Source organism: Schistocerca gregaria, chromosome 4 (genome assembly GCF_023897955.1).
Source record: "Schistocerca gregaria isolate iqSchGreg1 chromosome 4, iqSchGreg1.2, whole genome shotgun sequence".
NCBI classification, from domain to species: Eukaryota; Metazoa; Arthropoda; class Insecta; order Orthoptera; family Acrididae; genus Schistocerca; species Schistocerca gregaria.
The window spans coordinates 437846335-437864199 of record NC_064923.1 but is presented as its reverse complement, the minus strand read 5'-3'; the positions used below and the strand labels follow the sequence as shown (position 1 = coordinate 437864199).

The 17865-nt window shown below is 45.0% G+C and overlaps 1 protein-coding gene across 2 annotated transcripts in view; it reads left to right on the top strand.

The window, feature by feature from the left end:
* LOC126267389 (constitutive coactivator of peroxisome proliferator-activated receptor gamma-like) overlaps positions 1-17865 on the top strand; it is an 88400-nt gene that overhangs the window by 36615 nt on the left and 33920 nt on the right. Inside the window, exon 2 of one of the 2 annotated variants that reach the window (XM_049972578.1) lies at positions 9515-9580. The exons of the other annotated variant lie outside the window; for it this stretch is intronic. The gene's annotated coding sequence lies outside the window, so the exon portion shown is untranslated. The remainder of the gene's footprint in view (positions 1-9514; positions 9581-17865) is intronic. 2 annotated transcript variants of the gene reach the window in all.

The window sequence follows — 17865 nt, the reverse complement described above, 5'->3', positions numbered from 1 at the left end:
ACCTCCAAACAAACAACATCCTCTGCCCCGAGCAATTCGGTTTTCGTGCTGGACATAGCACCATACATCAGGCTATTCGCCTGATAGAGCACATCTGTATAGAGAAATCCCAAGGACATAGCACAGCTGCAATATTTCTAGATATTGAAAAGGCGTTTGATCGAGTTTGGCATGGCGGCTTGCTCTACAAAATGTTCCAAGTAAACATCCCAACCCACATAGTAAAAATTATTAGATCCTTCCTCACAAACAGGAAGTTTTACTCAACAATAGAAGGCGCTGAAAGTGCACCGAAAACAATAGAAGCAGGGGTACCACAGGGTTCTGTGCTTGGTCCCCTCCTATACCTCTTATATACTAACGATGTACCTAAAGCACCAAGAGGAAATATAGCGCTGTATGCAGATGACACAGCGCGATATCACAGCGGCAGAAATTTAAATTACATAGTGGCCAGCCTGCAACGACACTTAGAAGATATGATCAAATGGTGCAACATCTGGAAAACGAAGATAAACCCTGACAAGTGCCAGGCAATAATATTCACAACCAAACGCAAACAGCCACTTAGGAACTTAACAGTAAACAACCAAAATCTACCGTGGAGAGAGACAGTCCAGTACCTAGGCCTAAAATTGGATAAACACCTGACATTCAAACAGCATTTAAATGAGGCGTGCAACAAGGGCGCTGCACGCCTCTTCCAGCTGTACCCCCTGTTAAAAGGAAGGGGTCTCACGACAGCAACGAAAATCAAGACATGGAAGACAATTATCCTACCGGTTATACTATACGGATCGGAGGCATGGAGTATGGCCGCTGACACAAATTTAACAAAAATCGAAACGTTACAAAACAAAGCATTTCGCATCATAGCTGAAGCAAACCGCTATACCAGCAATGAAGAAATCCGAAACATGTTAGGACAACCCACCATCTATCATATCATCCAACAAAAATCAATCAACTTTTATGAGGCTGCACGCACATCACGATACCAACTCATCAACACCCTTGGCAGGGAAATCCACCCCCAAATTAAAACCCCAAAAACAACCATCAACCGAATCTTTAGGATCTAGATCTAACAAAGTTCAACCTCCTTACAAACACCACCATCTAAGCCCCTCACAAAAATATCTTACCTACATCACTCATTAGGAAGGAGACCCCAAAATAATTACCAAATAAGTCAAAGCTCCGAAACACAAAAGAAAAGAGGAGAAGACAGAGTGCAAAAGGCACTGGTTCTTCTAAAACATGGGGGAAACCCAGCTAATTCGACTCGGCAGCGGCTCAGTCGCCTCCCGAGACTGCAAACGGGAAAAAAATCAACCACTCAAGTGCGCAAACTGCAGTGGAGGGCATACCGCCAGCTACCTGGGCTGCCCCGCACAAAAACGCGCACGCGAGCGCCGACAAGGGAATACGAAGGCCGCGGCCAACGCAAATCCCGCCAAACACCACGGCAGTACAAACGCGGAGACACGCAGGAAAGGCAACAGACCTGCTGCAGACAACACACCTGCGACAACAAATGCACCCGCCAACACTGAGAACACCCCTCCCGCCACACACGCGGCGGCGCTAACGCCACGGCCACAGACTGTCCCAAAACAAGCTGACCAGGCGCCAAACAGGCAACCACACAAACAGACTCCCACACCCAAACCCGACGAAAACGCGCAAACACATCACTTCTCCACCGCACTCACACAAATCATCAAACTCATGGACATGCTCATGCAAACAATGACCATGAGCTTTGAAAAAATCACGGCCGAAATAGGATCGGCAGTCAGGCCCACGCAGGAAACTGCGACAACCATTGTCATCAGTCACCACCATGGATAGGCCAGCTATCCAGGGACTCACAATGTGCACGTTTAACGCAAATGGCCTCGTCCAACAGGCACTCGAATTCAAACAGTTCCTGGCGGACGAAAACATCGATGTATGCATGGTGTCCGAAACTCACCTCAAACAGGGAATCAGAGTAAGGGCACCAAACTACCTCAGCTACAGACGAGACCGACCAACTGCAGGGGGCGGGGTAGCGATATACATTAAAAGGGGGATACCACATCATCAAGTATATCTACCAGACATGACGCAGTTGGAAACAGTAGCGATTGAGGTAACGACAACCACAGGACCGGTAACTGTGGTTGCGGCATACCGTCCTCCCACACGCAACTTAGACAAAGAAGACATTGCCAAATTAGGGCAAACTAGAGGCAAGCTCGTAGTTGGGGGAGACCTCAACGCAAAACACACAGACTGGCATTCCAGGTGTGCAAACCGAGCCGGCCGACAATTGAAAAGCATCGCGCGCACCCACCACCTACATGTGTGGGGTCCAGAGGAACCCACACACTTCCCCCTGAACGGCAACAGGGCAGACGTTTTAGACATAGCTGTTACGAAAGGTCTCGCAGGTTTTGTGGCCGCGAGTTCGCTGAACAGAATGTCATCCGACCACAATCCTGTAATCTTTGAAATCGACGTGGGCGGGTGGCTACCGCCCACCCAACGCCCTACCATTCACAGGCGCATAAACTGGGAACAATTCAAAGAAACTATAACAGCAGAAATTGTAAATATCCCGCCCCCACTAGACAACACAGATCAAACGCTGAGAAGTCTTACCGACGCGATCCTGCAAGCAGCTCTGGGCGCTACACCCAGGCCCAGGCCCAATACAACCCCTCCTCAGACCCAGCGATTGCCACCCCAGCTGCTTGCTCGGATCAGACACAAAAACAGGGTCGCGAAGGAATGGAAACTAACGCGAAACCCGAACACCAGGAGGTTGCTCAATAGGTTACAAAGAGAGCTGAAGGCGTCACTCACTGAGCATCGAAACCAGCAATGGTCAAACCGCCTCACGACTCTAAAAGTGCAGGACAATAGCCTCTGGCAAGCCACCAAGCAGTTCACTAAAAGACGCGCAAGGATGCCGCCTCTGCACGGCGAGCGAGGACTAGTGTTCAGCGCCCAAGATAAAGCCAACGCACTCGCCGACGTCTTCGAAAAACAATTCACACCAGCAGAGGCACAAGATCGCGACCATGAAAGAATAGTTAGGCAACAACTAGCAGTATTTCTTGCAGCAGAAGATGACGTCGCTGACAATGCACCTACCTTCTCCCCGGAGGAGGTAGCCAGAACCATCAGATGTCTGCCCACCAAGAAAGCCCCAGGCCACGACCTCCTCACCAATGAACTGCTTAAAAACCTGCCCCAGCTAGCGATAGAAAAGCTTACAGAAACCTTTAACGAGATCACACGATCACAAAACTTCCCTAAAGAGTGGAAGCATGCCGAAGTGATCACTATCGCTAAGCCAGGAAAAGACCCCATCTTTCCCCAGAACCACCGACCCATAAGCTTACTGCCCACGCTCAGTAAGCTATATGAGCGCCTCCTACTGGTTCGTATAGAACAACACATACACAGAGAAGGAATACTTCCCCAATTCCAGTTCGGATTCCGCAACAAGCACTCAGCACCGCAACAACTAATGAGAGTAGTCGACGCCGCCACAGAAGCCTTTAACCGGAAAGGCTACTGTGGCCTCGTGCTACTAGACGTAGCCAAGGCGTTCGACAATGTGTGGCACACCGGACTATTGTACAAATTGTACACACTAGGGTTCCCCGGCCATATCGTTAAATTACTGGGTAGCTACCTATCCAACAGAACCTTTAGCGTCAAAGTAGACGACGCTAAGTCTACCAAGCGTAGCATACGCGCAGGTGTCCCACAGGGGTCGGTGCTAGGCCCAGTACTGTACAATCTGTACACTGCCGACAAACCGACCGCCCCACAGACACATACTGCGCAATATGCCGACGATACGGCTTTCTTCGCGAGCAGCAGTAACAGAAGAATCGTCACCAACAGATTGCAAAACCTGCTCGACAAAACCGAAACTTGGGCATAGAAATGGCGAATCACCATAAACAGTGAAAAAACACAGGCAATAATGCTAACACAGAGGAAGGGAAAGCGCTCCCTCCCACACCGCAGGCGCCAAAAAGTCCCACTGCGACTCCACAGGAGAGACATTCCCTGGAAGGCCGCAGCAAAATACTTAGGAGTAACCCTCGACCAGCGCCTCACCTGGAGGCACCATATCGAGGACCTCCGCAGGAAAGCCAGTGCCAGAATGAACACCCTCTACCCCCTCCTAAACATGACCAGCAGCCTCGCTGCAACCACAGGAGTGCGACTCTACTGCACACTCATCCGCCCCATTCTTGAGTATGCCTGCCCTGTCTGGGGTTATGCGGCAAAAACCCACATACTGAGGCTGCAAAGAATCCAGAACAGGGCACTAAAACGTGCGCTACACGTGCCAACGAGATTTCCAACAGCCGATACGCACGAGGCAACGGAAATGAAGTTCCTAAAAGAAAGATTCCGAGAACTCGCGGCCGCGTTCTACGAAACCGCGAGCAACTCGGAAAACCCCCTCATAAAAGAACTCGGGAATTACCCACAAGTACAAGAACGATATAAACGACCTAAAGCAATCCTGCAATAACTGCAGAGTTGAGAAAACCAAACAGCATAAACGTCAGGAATACCCACATAGTTAGGAGCATTAAAAAAAAAATGCTAACCCAAGCACAAACCAGTTCATCTGAAGGAAGTGTCTAAGGACAAAACCCTTCTCACACAACATCCTAAAGAAAGGAAGTTATATGCAGGAGCGAGCGAGCGAGCAGCGGCTCAGTCGCTCTGCTGCCGCTGCACAGGCAACTGCATTGAACGCTGCCAAGATGCCTTACAGAAGATATCGCCGCCGATCTATACAAAGAGTCTATAAGACCGATCGGTGCTCGGCGCGGCGCGTCTGCTCCGCGTAGGTCACCGCTCCCGGTGTTGACAGCTACGGCGCGGAGAGGCGTGTTGGCTGTCTGGTCTGCTACGGTTTGCTGCGGCCGCTGCATGACTGAAGAAGCCGGATGCGTGTTGTATATCAGCTCGCCCGTGTGACATCTTCTTGCAGTGCTCCAGCAAACATGCAACGAGTTCACAAACAGTGTACTATCCTTATGGGCATTTTTCCTGCTGTGGGAAAGAACGCACACAGTTATTTGCAGTTATTATTCAGAAGGCCTTCACCAGTCTGGTTTGCACAATGTTTCGTTGTCACAGTAACGCCTTTTATGGGCACGCAATATTTTTTCACCATGTCATGACTTGTCATTAGTCACACGCAAGTTTTCACCTTAGAACAAAATGTATCTCTGTAGTCAATGCGCTTTCCTGGCGTCCCTTGACACGCAAAGAATATATATATTTTTTTGTACACACGCACAGTACAAGTTATAGTTTGACACTAGCTTGGTCCACCGTCTATTATCGGCTCCCTGACTGTGTCGTGTTAGTTCCTTGTCCACTTGCACACACGGCGATGATACAGTTTCTTATTGCTTGTTCGAAACAACTTTGTGACGTATTGCTGCAGTTTTAACAATCACTGTCTGTCTCTGCCACACAATACTGCACTTTTTAAGTTTTTTCAGTGACAATGTCCGTTGTGCAATTTTTTGTAACAGCACGTTCGTAACTTTGTTCGCTCTTTACCAAGGTGTGTGATAATTGCGTACATAGTAACAAATATTAAAATTTCATGTTAGTTTGCCCAAAAATCATCTATATTTATGTTCGAGTAGATTTTATTTGTGCATTCCAGCCGGATTCAGACATATTGTTCAAAAACTCCTTTGAAATTATGTCTCACTTTACTTGCAAGGTCCCACGTAACTACAGTGTAGTCTCTGTAGGCTAAAACTGACTTGGACTGTATCAGGCTAGCTCTTTTTACTGATTCTATCTGCACAGGCTTCAATTGAAGCTTCTTTGTGCGTAACTTTGAATTACTTAATTTTGCAGTAAGTTTGCCTCCCATGGTGCCCTCGGGTCACTACTGGGTGCATTACTCTCTTTGATAATACTGGTTTGAAAATAAAGTTCTCAGGGTCTCATATTATTAATATTATCCTGGGTTCGGACCTGTCAATCTGACAGCTACACACATATAGATGTATATATACATGTAATAGAAAAGACTGTACCAAGAAATATTTCAAGTTTGACACACATATAGAATATTATGCAGTACACAAACTAATCACTACTAAAATGTTCCTCCTGACTGATCTCTGTCACAATTTAACACTACAAGTAATTGCACTAATCAGGTTATCTGTGCAGAAATTTAGAGCATGTTTAAGGTAACACTAATTAAAAAGAAGACATAACATAAATAATCATAAACAAAAGAGAAAGTCAATCATATTCTTATAAATAAATACTTCTACACTAGTACATTATCTCTACCGATCACATCATTAATGTTCATTCATTTCCAAAAGAATGGTGTACCTTTTCACACATAACACATAGGACTATTAGTCATTTACTGTAGGAATATTTTCACATGCTTACGCGGATACAGTCCCCGTACTCTCCCTCATTGGGGATCTGCTAAGAGATAGCTACTATTTCCTTCTTGGACCAAGGAATGGAGTATGAGGCTCGACAGTATGTTTTGTGAGGCTTCACCTCAATATTGTATTGATATCCCTTAACAATTCCTGGTCGTTCTGAAAATACATCTGCATAGTTAGATAATAACTGAACCAAATCCTGCTATTGCATTGAGTTCAAATTTTCGGACGGTGATACTTTGTTCACAAGTGCGTCCACATTTGCTTTTAATTGATAACCTTGTAAGTCTGGATAATAGAGATTTTGTCCTAAAGAATGATTGTCTAAATGTAGTATCCACTGATTCCTACATTTTATGTTAATAGCATTACAATTAGACACAGGTACCTCTTCAGATCTGAGCATGGACAATTCTATCCTCCTACCCGTGTTCATCAAACTTAATTTTCCCCGAGAAAGGCCGATTACTGCGTCCCTTTCTCTCAAAAAGTCTACCCCCAAAATGCAGGCTACCTTTAAACCCTTTACTACCAGGAACGAGCACGCTATGGCTTCTTCCCCTATATACATCTCTACCCGCACTTGGAGTTTAATTATCCGTCGCTGTGCACTGATGGCTCCAGTGACTTTGCAATTGTTCACAAGAAAAGTCAGCATACGCTTTTCATTCCCCAGTACTCTGAATAGGTCCATACTCATGACACTGACAGTAGCACCTGTATCTACGATTGCTTGCACATCAGTATTGTTAATTTTAATCTCTATTACCGTTTGTACTTTGTCTTTGTGCTCCTTTATGCACGTGGGTGGTTCAGTTATTAATTCATGTTCCACCCGTACCCTGTCATTATACCTGAGGGTACAGATTTCCGATGTTTTGTTCTGTGTCGGGCTGCTCTCACTCCAAACCTCAGCCGACGATGGGGAGTGTATCTCGGCTGAATCTAGTTTGTTGGATTATTACTGGTGGATGGGTGTAGCTGCTCTGTGCCGCTGACCTCCACTTTGTGTAAGTTGTGTTGCGTCGGCCGCCACGGTTGCGCAATTGGCGCGTTTTGTGGTGGCGGTCGGTTATTGTCATATTTTTCACTGTTTTACCGGTCCGGACTGGGCCTCTGGTTCTGAAGCCAAGTTCGGTTTGCATCGTTATAGGTATTGGTGTTCCACGGCCCCCTGGCATTTTTCCATCTACTATTGCTTGGTGGGCCTGTTTCATATCCGTCATCGAACCTCCATTTCCGGTCATTGTTCACGGGCGGACTATTGCCGGGGTCTCTACCTATATTCCCGTTTTGTACATAATCTTGTCTCCTATTGTTACGTCCGCCGTTTCCCTTATTTGGTGGAGGCGTGTTATTTCGACCATTTCTGTAACCGTTTCCGTTACTTCTAGCCTGTTCAGAAGCTGCCTTAACATCCTCCTGCATCAGGTCAGTTGCGTCCAGAACAGACAACAAATGTTCCATGTCGTTCTCCGGTACGTGTATAAGTTTTTCCTTTACGTGTATCGGCAAGTGTGTTTTCAAAAGTATGATAAAATCGCGGGATGAAATCTGCTCGTCCCAGTAACGGGTCTTATTAATGTATTTCTCAAAATATTTTCGCAAATTGCCTAATCGTGGAAAATACGGCTCTGGATTATATACCTCTTTCCGTAATCTATCCTGAATACATGTTGACCAATATTTGGCCAAGAACGCCTTTTCAAATTGCTCATATGTGTCGCAACTGTCAGCTGCTTCGGTTGCCCAAAATGCAGCATCTCCTTGTATGTAAGACATAACGTACTGTATTTTCTGTGTATGACTCCAAACACTAGGCAAAATGTTTCTAAATCCCTTGATAAATACTACAGGGTTTCTTCTCCGTTGTAAGATCTGAAACTGTCGGTTTCTAATCAGGCTTTCTTCAGTCACTATTTTGGAGTGACATTTGTTTATTTCGCTATCATTGGTTGCCTGTTGTGTCTCGCAGTCGCAATTTTTCACTGCTACATTTATATGCCTATCATTGTTGGACCTGGCTGGCGTCACACACGCCTGTGCGTCACCGTGCAACAAACTGTTTTCCAGCTCCGCAAGACGACGGTTGACATTACGCTTACACCGTGGAATGTCAGTGTGCAGCGCCCTTTTTTAGGTGCTGCACATCCGCAGTTGAGCCCAAGTCTTTGGCCTCAATCGCGGCGTGCACCTTCTCGTCTATTGCTTGATTGAGGTCGGTGTCTTTTGCCTCTAATCAGTTCGTAAATTCCTTTTCAATTTTGTTCGCCTGTTAGGATATTTTCTGCTCTATTGCTTGACTTGTGTCAATTTCTAATTTTTCCATCCTGTTAGCCAGTACACTGATTTCATCTACGATACTGGCGTTAGCCACCTGGATATTATCTACTCTTTCGCTCAGTTCTTGCACGGCTTTGGGTATTGTTTCGTAGTTTTGTCTCAAACTAACAATCTCACTTTGCATAACTTCCAAAGATTGCATTAACTGCAAGTCTCTCTCATCCTGGCATCGATCACGCTCTGCTTGTTCATGCATAAACGTAGCTTGGAAATTGAGCATGCGCTCGAACAGAACTCTTAATGATTGCACTTCTGACACCTCACCACTCTCTGGTACATGTCTAGTGCGTGTGGGTACAACAGTGTTTCTACCTTCAACTGAATCACTGGCTGGCAGTTCCAACATTTCTTGCCTTTCTGCCCCCAGATTCTCACATTGTACTTCCTGAACTACGCCACTAACATTACGTTGTGACCCACTTTCTAATTTGGTATCACTGCTTGCTAACTGTTGTTCATTATCCATGTTTATATTTTTCTGACTACGCAATCTAACCATAGTCAACAAAAGAAACAATATCTGAACTAAATATCCTAACACTCAGGTTTCGCTGACATTATCACACAAGAAATGGTCATTTGTTGAAACACACTTATTATATACTACGATGACTAACTCAAATGCTCTGTTATTTAAAAAAAACTAACAACAAACACACCACTAATGATCCGAGAACACCGCACTGAGGCTACTTTACTATCCACAGGACAACTACGATGTAGCTTTACCTTTTGGTGATCTACGTTGGGTGCAGCTGCCCCCTGGTATTGTGGTAGGTAATTAATTTTTTGATATAATGAACTCTCTTCTTCAGCTTGCATCTGGGTATATAGTGTTCTCATGCAAAAAATCATATACAGGTATTAATATTGGTTAGGCAATACATACAATACATGAAAAAATTATTAATTGTTCTCCAACAAAGTTCGACTACAACAATTCCCTAATTGTCTCATGGGTATTTTGTGGCCACTGCTTATTCGGGCCCCACGTTGTTGGGCACCAGTTCGACGAAAAAAAATTATGAATATTTATTATGTAACAATGAATGAATGAATGGATGAAAAAATTGGGGAAGAAATGGCTTTAAATATTTATGTTATTTACTCGTTCAGTACGAACTTTGTTGTAGAACCCCTTATTTACGTGTGGTAATAAAAATTCATTTAGACAGAATTAAGCACATTTAAAATTACGCGAACCTTAGCAACCCTCTCATGCTGATAAATTCAAACTAACTGATTAATAACATTTATTTGAAACTTATTTAAATTAATTTTTTTTACGTATTTCGGCCTTGGCACACATTTTCTAGATGCAGTTGGTTTTTAAATATTTACTGAATTCTTTAGCATGGATGTGTGTGATGTCCCTGGGTTACTTAGGTTTAAGTAGTTCTAAGTTCTAGGGGACTGATGACCTCAGAAGTTAAGTCCCATAGTGCTCAGAGCCATTTGAACCAATAACTAAAGAGGTAAATACTAATGCGTTTAAAGTATGTTTGATATACCATACAACAAAATCAGCCAATACCGAAGCTCTCCGTGGGTGAAGTATTCTGTTCAAGACGGGTTGGCTGTACGGGTTTGGCTGTACAATTTGTGCTTAATGATTCGTTCCCAACCACAGACACAGGAAAGGATTGCATTATATATTTGGATTGAAACAGAAAGACCGAAGCGGTGCAACTACGCAGCCTGTGCTCTTTTGGATTTTCACAGAAACCTTGAGCCGTCCAAGCCATAAAATCGTCCAACTGAAATTCATTTTTTTTTATTCCTGCCCCGTCAAAACAATAACGATCTTCAAGGAAGAACCCCAAAATTTAATAAGATGGTATATTATCTTCCATTTCGTCGCCACAACTATGAACCTGACTCAGTGTTAGCATAGTGGATAAACACTACCGGAGAAAGGAAGATATTCTTTCATTGACTGAATACTATAAAGTGCCGGGACAACATGGCATCGTCAATATATTAAATGAAGATTGGGAGCAAGGTCTCTACGGTCCAGTGCAGTGAAAGACCTAATGTCTAAGATTTCTTTGAAGTTAAGCGATCAGTCAGTTGTTTTTGTTGTTGTTGTCAGCATCAGGCACATATACTGGAAGTCCTTTCGAGGTTGAGGTATGGATATCCAGAAACTGAAGCCAGTATGTGAGGAAAGTAGCCACCTTGGAGAAACTTACAAGGCATTTTAATGTACGAGAAGGAGCAGAAAAGTTTTATGAGAACATTATAGAAAGGGATCAATAGATCATTTTAGTATCGTTGTAGTCAGTATAATGTGAAAAATTTCAATACAATTTTATACTGTTATTTTGCACTTCTTCTTATCGAACATTTATGAAAAAGTATAATGCTAAAGTGTAATTTTGTAGTACATTATTGTATTTCTACGCAAAATGAACAATAACGTAGCTTTCGTAATTAATGTTAAATACAAATAAGAACCTGAAAAGTTTGAACCTGAGTGTGTGTGCTTACAAAACTTAATTTCCATCTTGGCATTTTTCGACCTCTGAAGAAACTTGGAAACTTTTTCACTTTGTGCTGAAATAAAAACTCTACACTAGCGGAGTATCCATTTAGATGCAGATAGATGTAGTTGTAAATGGTAAATTATCTCGTTTATGTAATTATTATTTCGATAAGATATTTGAAAAAAAAAAGCATTTGCTTAAAAAATTTCTTTTCTCCTTTTATCGAGTTGTGAACGCATCAAATTCGATTTATTTCATGTACAAAATACACTTCATCCATTACGTTCATGGCGGTGGCAGATTCAGTATACCGGTTCGTATACGCCCATATTGGAAGTTACGGGGAGGATTGTCATTTATGTTAAGGTTTCGTTCTATATGGATATCCCTAGGAAATAAAGAAACGGAAATTCTTCAACAACAGGGCCCAGGAGACCCTTATTTTTTCGTGAGTAATGAGGCTTTTGGACTGCACAGATACCTCCTTCGATGATATGGAGCCAATATGTTGACTATTGCCAAGGAAATGTTCAATTAGCGTCTTTCAAGGCTCGAAGATGCGCAGAATGTGCTCTGGGAATAAGAAGCAACAAATGGAGAATTTTTCCAAGATTTTTTTTTATTGCATAACTTCGTGCGTGATAGAAACTGCTTCGAAATTGAAGGTATATAATCGGCGAATGGACTTAAGTGAGTGTAGACAGACGGGCACAGGGAGTAATTTCATCAAATAATTTGAGGAACATAATCAGGACTTGCTTTTGATAATAGATGCGGCTGTAAACTCAGTGTTTCCTAAAATATATTTTTGGGAAATATTGTTATTACTCCCTTCAGTCAAAAATTGAAATGACCGTGTGGAATTATTGGCTAGGAGATCGCATTTGGCATGTTCGGAAACCTAGTGCGGGTATTTTTTGTAATTTTTTTTACGCCACTTTGACAACTTGCACGTAGATTATGATGCAGTGGAGCTGAGGATACCACAGCACCCAGTCCCCGAGCGGATAAAATCTCTGATCCGGGAATCGCACTCGGGCCTCTGCAAATCAGTCAGCCGCATTGTCCACTCACACCCAAACCACTAGATGTCAGTCAGTCAGATCAGTACCAAACGTTGTATATCGACAGCGTATAAACCAAAACCCCGCTGTAGTTCGTAATCTGTGCTGGCGTCCATGAGTACGTACGTAAACGTGACATGCGGGCCACAAGATAAATATAACTTTGGGCGTAACTCTTGTAGAGCTCCCGTCAGTCTGCCTTCGGCTGCGGTCGCCTGTGAACCTCCGCCGTGCGCAGCAGCCGTCTCGCTCGCTCGCGGTAAGTTTGACCACTTATTGCAGCATTCCGGGGTGGTGTTTGTGTTCGTGTGAACATGAGAAGATTCAAGTATGAGTCAACTAAGTAGAACAGAAACTTTGATGTTCACCTTCGCTCGGAAGTTTATTAAACCGAATTCTTATGAATTTGAACCTTTCATTGCAGAAACTGTGAAGATAGGTTGTGACGGTTTAGTTGCTAGATATTTGTCGATCGTGACAGATGCCTTCTTTGTGATAAAATTGTCGAATCTTCTGGAGGAATCTTTAGGTTCAAGCGTTCTGACGGAGATATTAGTGAAGTTACCGATGCCGGTTTCAATATAAGAACAGTAAGGATTTTCTAATAACCATTTGAACTCGCAAACGAGTAAATAAATGCAGTAGTCTCGTCTTAGGGGAAAGTGCTCAATAGTATTCCAGAAAATGGACGAACTGACACAAGTTTCTGGTGCTGAAGCATATCAGACAACTTAAAGTGGAACTACAGAAACATATCCCATCTTACATTAAATTCTAAAGGTGGCAGGGGTAAAGTAGAGGGAGCGAAAGGCTATTTACAATTTGTACAGAAACCAGATTCCAGTTATAAGAGTCGAGGGACTTGGAAGGGAAGCAGTGGTTGGGAAGGGAGTAAGACAGGGTTGTATCCTCTCCCCGATGTTATTCAATCTGTATATTGAGCAAGCAGTAAAGGAAACAAAAGAAAAATTTGGAGTAGGTATTAAAATCCATGGAGAAGACATAAAAACTTTGAGGTTCGCCGATGACATTGTAATACTGTCAGAGACAGCAAGGGACTTGGAAGAGCAGTTGAATGGAATAGACAGTGTCTTGAAAGGAGTATAGAAGATGAACATCAACAAAAGCAAAACGAGGATGTTGTAATGTAGTCGAATGAAGTCGTGTGATGCTGAGGGAATTAGATTAGGAAATGAGACACTTAAAGTAGTAAAGGAGTTTTGCTATTTGGGGAACAAAATAACTGATGATGGTCGAAGCAGAGAGGATATAAAATGTACACTGGCAATGGCAAGTAAGCGTTTCTGAAGAACAGAAATTTGTTAACATCGAGTATAGATTTAAGTGTCAGGAAGCCATTTCTGAAAGTATTTGTATGGAGTGTAGCCATGTATGGAAGTGAAACATAGACGATAAATAATTTGGACAAGAAGAGAATAGAAGCCTTCGAAATGTGGTGCTACAGAAGAATGCTGAAGATTAGATGGGTAGATCACATAACTAATGAGGAAGTATTGAGTAGGATTGGGGGGAAGAGAAGTTTGTGGCACAACTTGACCAGAAGAAGGGATCGGTTGATATGACATGTGCTGAGGCATCAAGCGATCACCAATTTAGTATTGGAGGGCAGCGTGGAGGGTAAAAATCGTAGAGGGAGACCAAGAGATGAATACACTAAGCAGATTCAGAAGGATGTAGTCTGCGGTAGGTACTGGGAGATGAAGAAGCTTGCACAGGATAGAGTAGCATGGAGAGCTGCATCAAACCAGTCTCAGGACTGAAGATCACAACAACAACAAACATTAACATCTGTGGCTGCCGGCCTGTCGTTATGTATGAATTACGGCGTAGAACGTGCGCAGGGTGTAGTTCAGTGGGTCACGTGCATAGCCAGTGTACAATGGCTCGTGGCCCAGCTGTCGGCCGGGGTATCTGTTAGGCCTGCAGCTATGTCCTCTGTGCCGATAACGTACGTGGCGGCTGTTACTGCACTCCGGTACACCGCGCCCGTTCTGGTCACACCTCAAATAAATGAAGCCACAGCTAACGGTATGCCACTGAAAGTCACTGAAGTTGCGGAAGTACTTCGGGCTGCACCGCAACTGACCGAACAGTCTAAGGAAGCCCTCAACGAGTCCGTTCCGGACATTATCTCGACATCGGATGCACCGTCTGCTGACTGGAACACCACTGAACCTGAACGCGATACTGCTGCAGAAAAATGTGTTAAGCTCACCGAAAAGCCGCTGCCCCAGAAAAAAATGTGAACGAAGGATCATACACTCCTGGAAATTGAAATAAGAACACCGTGAATTCATTGTCCCAGGAAGGGGAAACTTTATTGACACATTCCTGGGGTCAGATACATCACATGATCACAATGACAGAACCACAGGCACATAGACACAGGCAACAGAGCATGCACAATGTCGGCACTAGTACAGTGTATATCCACCTTTCGCAGCAATGCAGGCTGCTATTCTCATATGGAGATGATCGTAGAGATGCTGGATGTAGTCCTGTGGAACGGCTTGCCATGCCATTTCCACCTGGCGCCTCAGTTGGACCAGCGTTCGTGCTGGACGTGCAGACCGCGTGAGACGACGCTTCATCCAGTCCCAAACATGCTCAATGGGGGAGAGATCCGGAGATCTCGCTGGCCAGGGTATGTGACTTACACCTTCTAGAGCACGTTGGGTGGCACGGGATACATGCGGACGTGCATTGTCCTGTTGGAACAGCAAGTTCCCTTGCCGGTATAGGAATGGTAAAACGATGGGTTCGATGACGGTTTGGATGTACCATGCACTATTCAGTGTCCCCTCGACGATCACCAGAGGTGTACGGCCAGTGTAGGAGATCGCTCCCCACACCATGATGCCGGGTGTTGGCCCTGTGTGCCTCGGTCGTATGCAGTCCTGATTGTGGCGCTCACCTGCACGGCGCCAAACACGCATACGACCATCATTGGCACCAAGGTAGAAGCGACTCTCATCGCTGAAGACGACACGTCTCCATTCGTCCCTCCATTCACGCCTGTCGCGACACCACTGGAGGCGGGCTGCACGATGTTGGGGCGTGAGCGGAAGGCGGCCTAACGGTGAGCGGGACCATAGCCCAGCTTCATGGTGACGGTTGCAAATGGTCCTCGCCGATACCCCAGGAGCAACAGTGTCCCTAATTTGCTGGGAAATGGCGGTGCGGTCCCCTACGGCACTGCGTAGGATCCTACGGTCTTGACGTGCATCCGCGCGTCACTGCGGTCCGGTCCCAGGTCGACGGGCACGTGCACCTTCCGCCAACCACTGGCGACAACATCGATGTACTGTGGAGACCTCACGCCCCACGTGTTGAGCAATTCGGCGGTACGTCCACCCGGCCTCCCGCATGCCCACTATACGCTCTCGCTCAAAGTCCGTCAACTGCACATACGGTTCACGTCCACGCTGTCGCGGCATGCTACCAGTGTTAAAGACTGCGACGGAGCTCCGTATGCGACGGCAAACTGGGTGACACTGACGGCGGCGGTGCACAAATGCTGCGCAGCTAGCGCCATTCGACGGCCAACACCGCGGTTCCTGGTGTGTCCGCTGTGCCGTGCGTGTGATCATTGCTTGTACAGCCCTCTCGCAGTGTCCGGAGCAAGTATGGTGGGTCTGACACACCGGTGTCAATGTGTTCATTTTTCCATTTCCAGGAGTGTATATTGTACACTTACTGATAGCTTTCACACTGACTTAGCGTGGTGAAAGGCTTCTCAAATAGTTCAAATGACTCTGAGCACTATGGGACTTAACATCTGAGGTCGGACCTGCGACCGTAGCGGTCGTGCGGTTGTAGACTGAAGCGCCTAGAACCGCTCGGCCACTCCGGCCGGCCCTTCTCAGTAGAACGACCGCACTGGATTTTCTCCAATGTTTTGTCAACATCGCTGATAGAATTTTGAAGCACTGCACATCGAAAACAATGGTCAGCTAACCAGACAACTTGCGTTCACGAGTTCGGTGAGACAAGGATGTCGTGTATGGATGGCCTTGTGTGGCATTGCTATTGAGCCCCTAATAGCCACACTGCAGAAACAACTATAAGGGCTGTGCGTAACGGCCAAAGAATCATATGCAAGGCATACGCAGACAATGTGGGCCTCGTGATCACCGGTGAAAGTGACGTGGAGTAGGCATTGTAAGTCATCAGCAACTACGAACTTGCATCAGGTGCGACGCTAAGCAAAACGAAATGACGCATCAGGAATGTAGAGCATGGCATATCTTTGCGAAACACAGAACAACTAAATATTGTCACCCAGATCCAAAGTCTAGGTATCTACTAGAGGCCTAATGTGAAGCATACTGTACCCATAAACTCTAGCAAAAACCTTTCCAGCGTGCGATCCATCGTCACAGAACATAGCGTGAGAGGACTTGACGACATCCAAAAGTCAGCCCTAGCAAATGTGTGCCTGATCTGTAAAATCAATTATGCGGCACAGGTTTCACCCATGCCACGTGAAGCAGCAGCGAGAATTCTCTCAGCTCTGCGTCGTTTTATAATTCGTGGTAACATTTTCAAAGTGAAGTTTGACACGTTGACCCTCTCAGCCGACAACAGGAGATTAAATCTCACTGGAATTGGGAGAAAGTCATAAGCTTTCTTCGTGTGTTGCACATGCAAGTTGTGGAAGCAGACACTCACCAACCCCACATCCCACTTACTAGACGAAATTACTTCCTCTGTCTTGAATGCACCCATAGATATGCGCCACGTCCCCAATGCCTTTGATCATTTTCATCAATTTTTATTCGAACTCAGTTACATCCAAACCAGCATCCGCCCGTCGAATACATGTGAAATTAATATTAATGGAAGATAAAAGCGGAAATTTGATTCAACAAAAATACCCGCACTACAACTGGAAATTCATTTAGAAAAATGTCAGCATCCGTCACCCACCAGCAGATGTGAAAACGGTGCAAGGTAGGAAACTGAAAGTAGCAACCGCAGTGAAACTTCATGCCATTCAGCTGGATGATTCCCCGCCATGAGAGAATTGTGACCTAATAGAAACCGAATAACATAGGTTTGTGTGCACTACAGTGAGAGTCATCTGGCCAATTCCCTGACAAATGTTAGCCACGACAACATGAACAGTACCCCCCCTTCCCCCTTCCCCAATATCTGCCTGCCAATTTTCTGAATGCTATAGATTCCATATTCATTTACAAAAAGAAATGCCACGAATTGGTTAAAAGGCCAAACAATGCACTTCCGCCGGCCTCTGTGGCCGAGCGGTTCTAAGCGCTTCAGTCAGGAACCGCGCTGTTGCTGCGGTCGCGTGTTCGAATCCTGCCTCGGGCATGGATGTTTGTGATGTCCTTTGGTTAGTTAGGTTTAAGTAGTTGTAAGTCTAGGGGACTGATGACCTCAGATGTTAAGTCCCATAGAGCTTAGAGCCATTTGAACCATTTTGAATGCATTTTCTCCTGATCGAAAAAAATAAAACTAGAAATG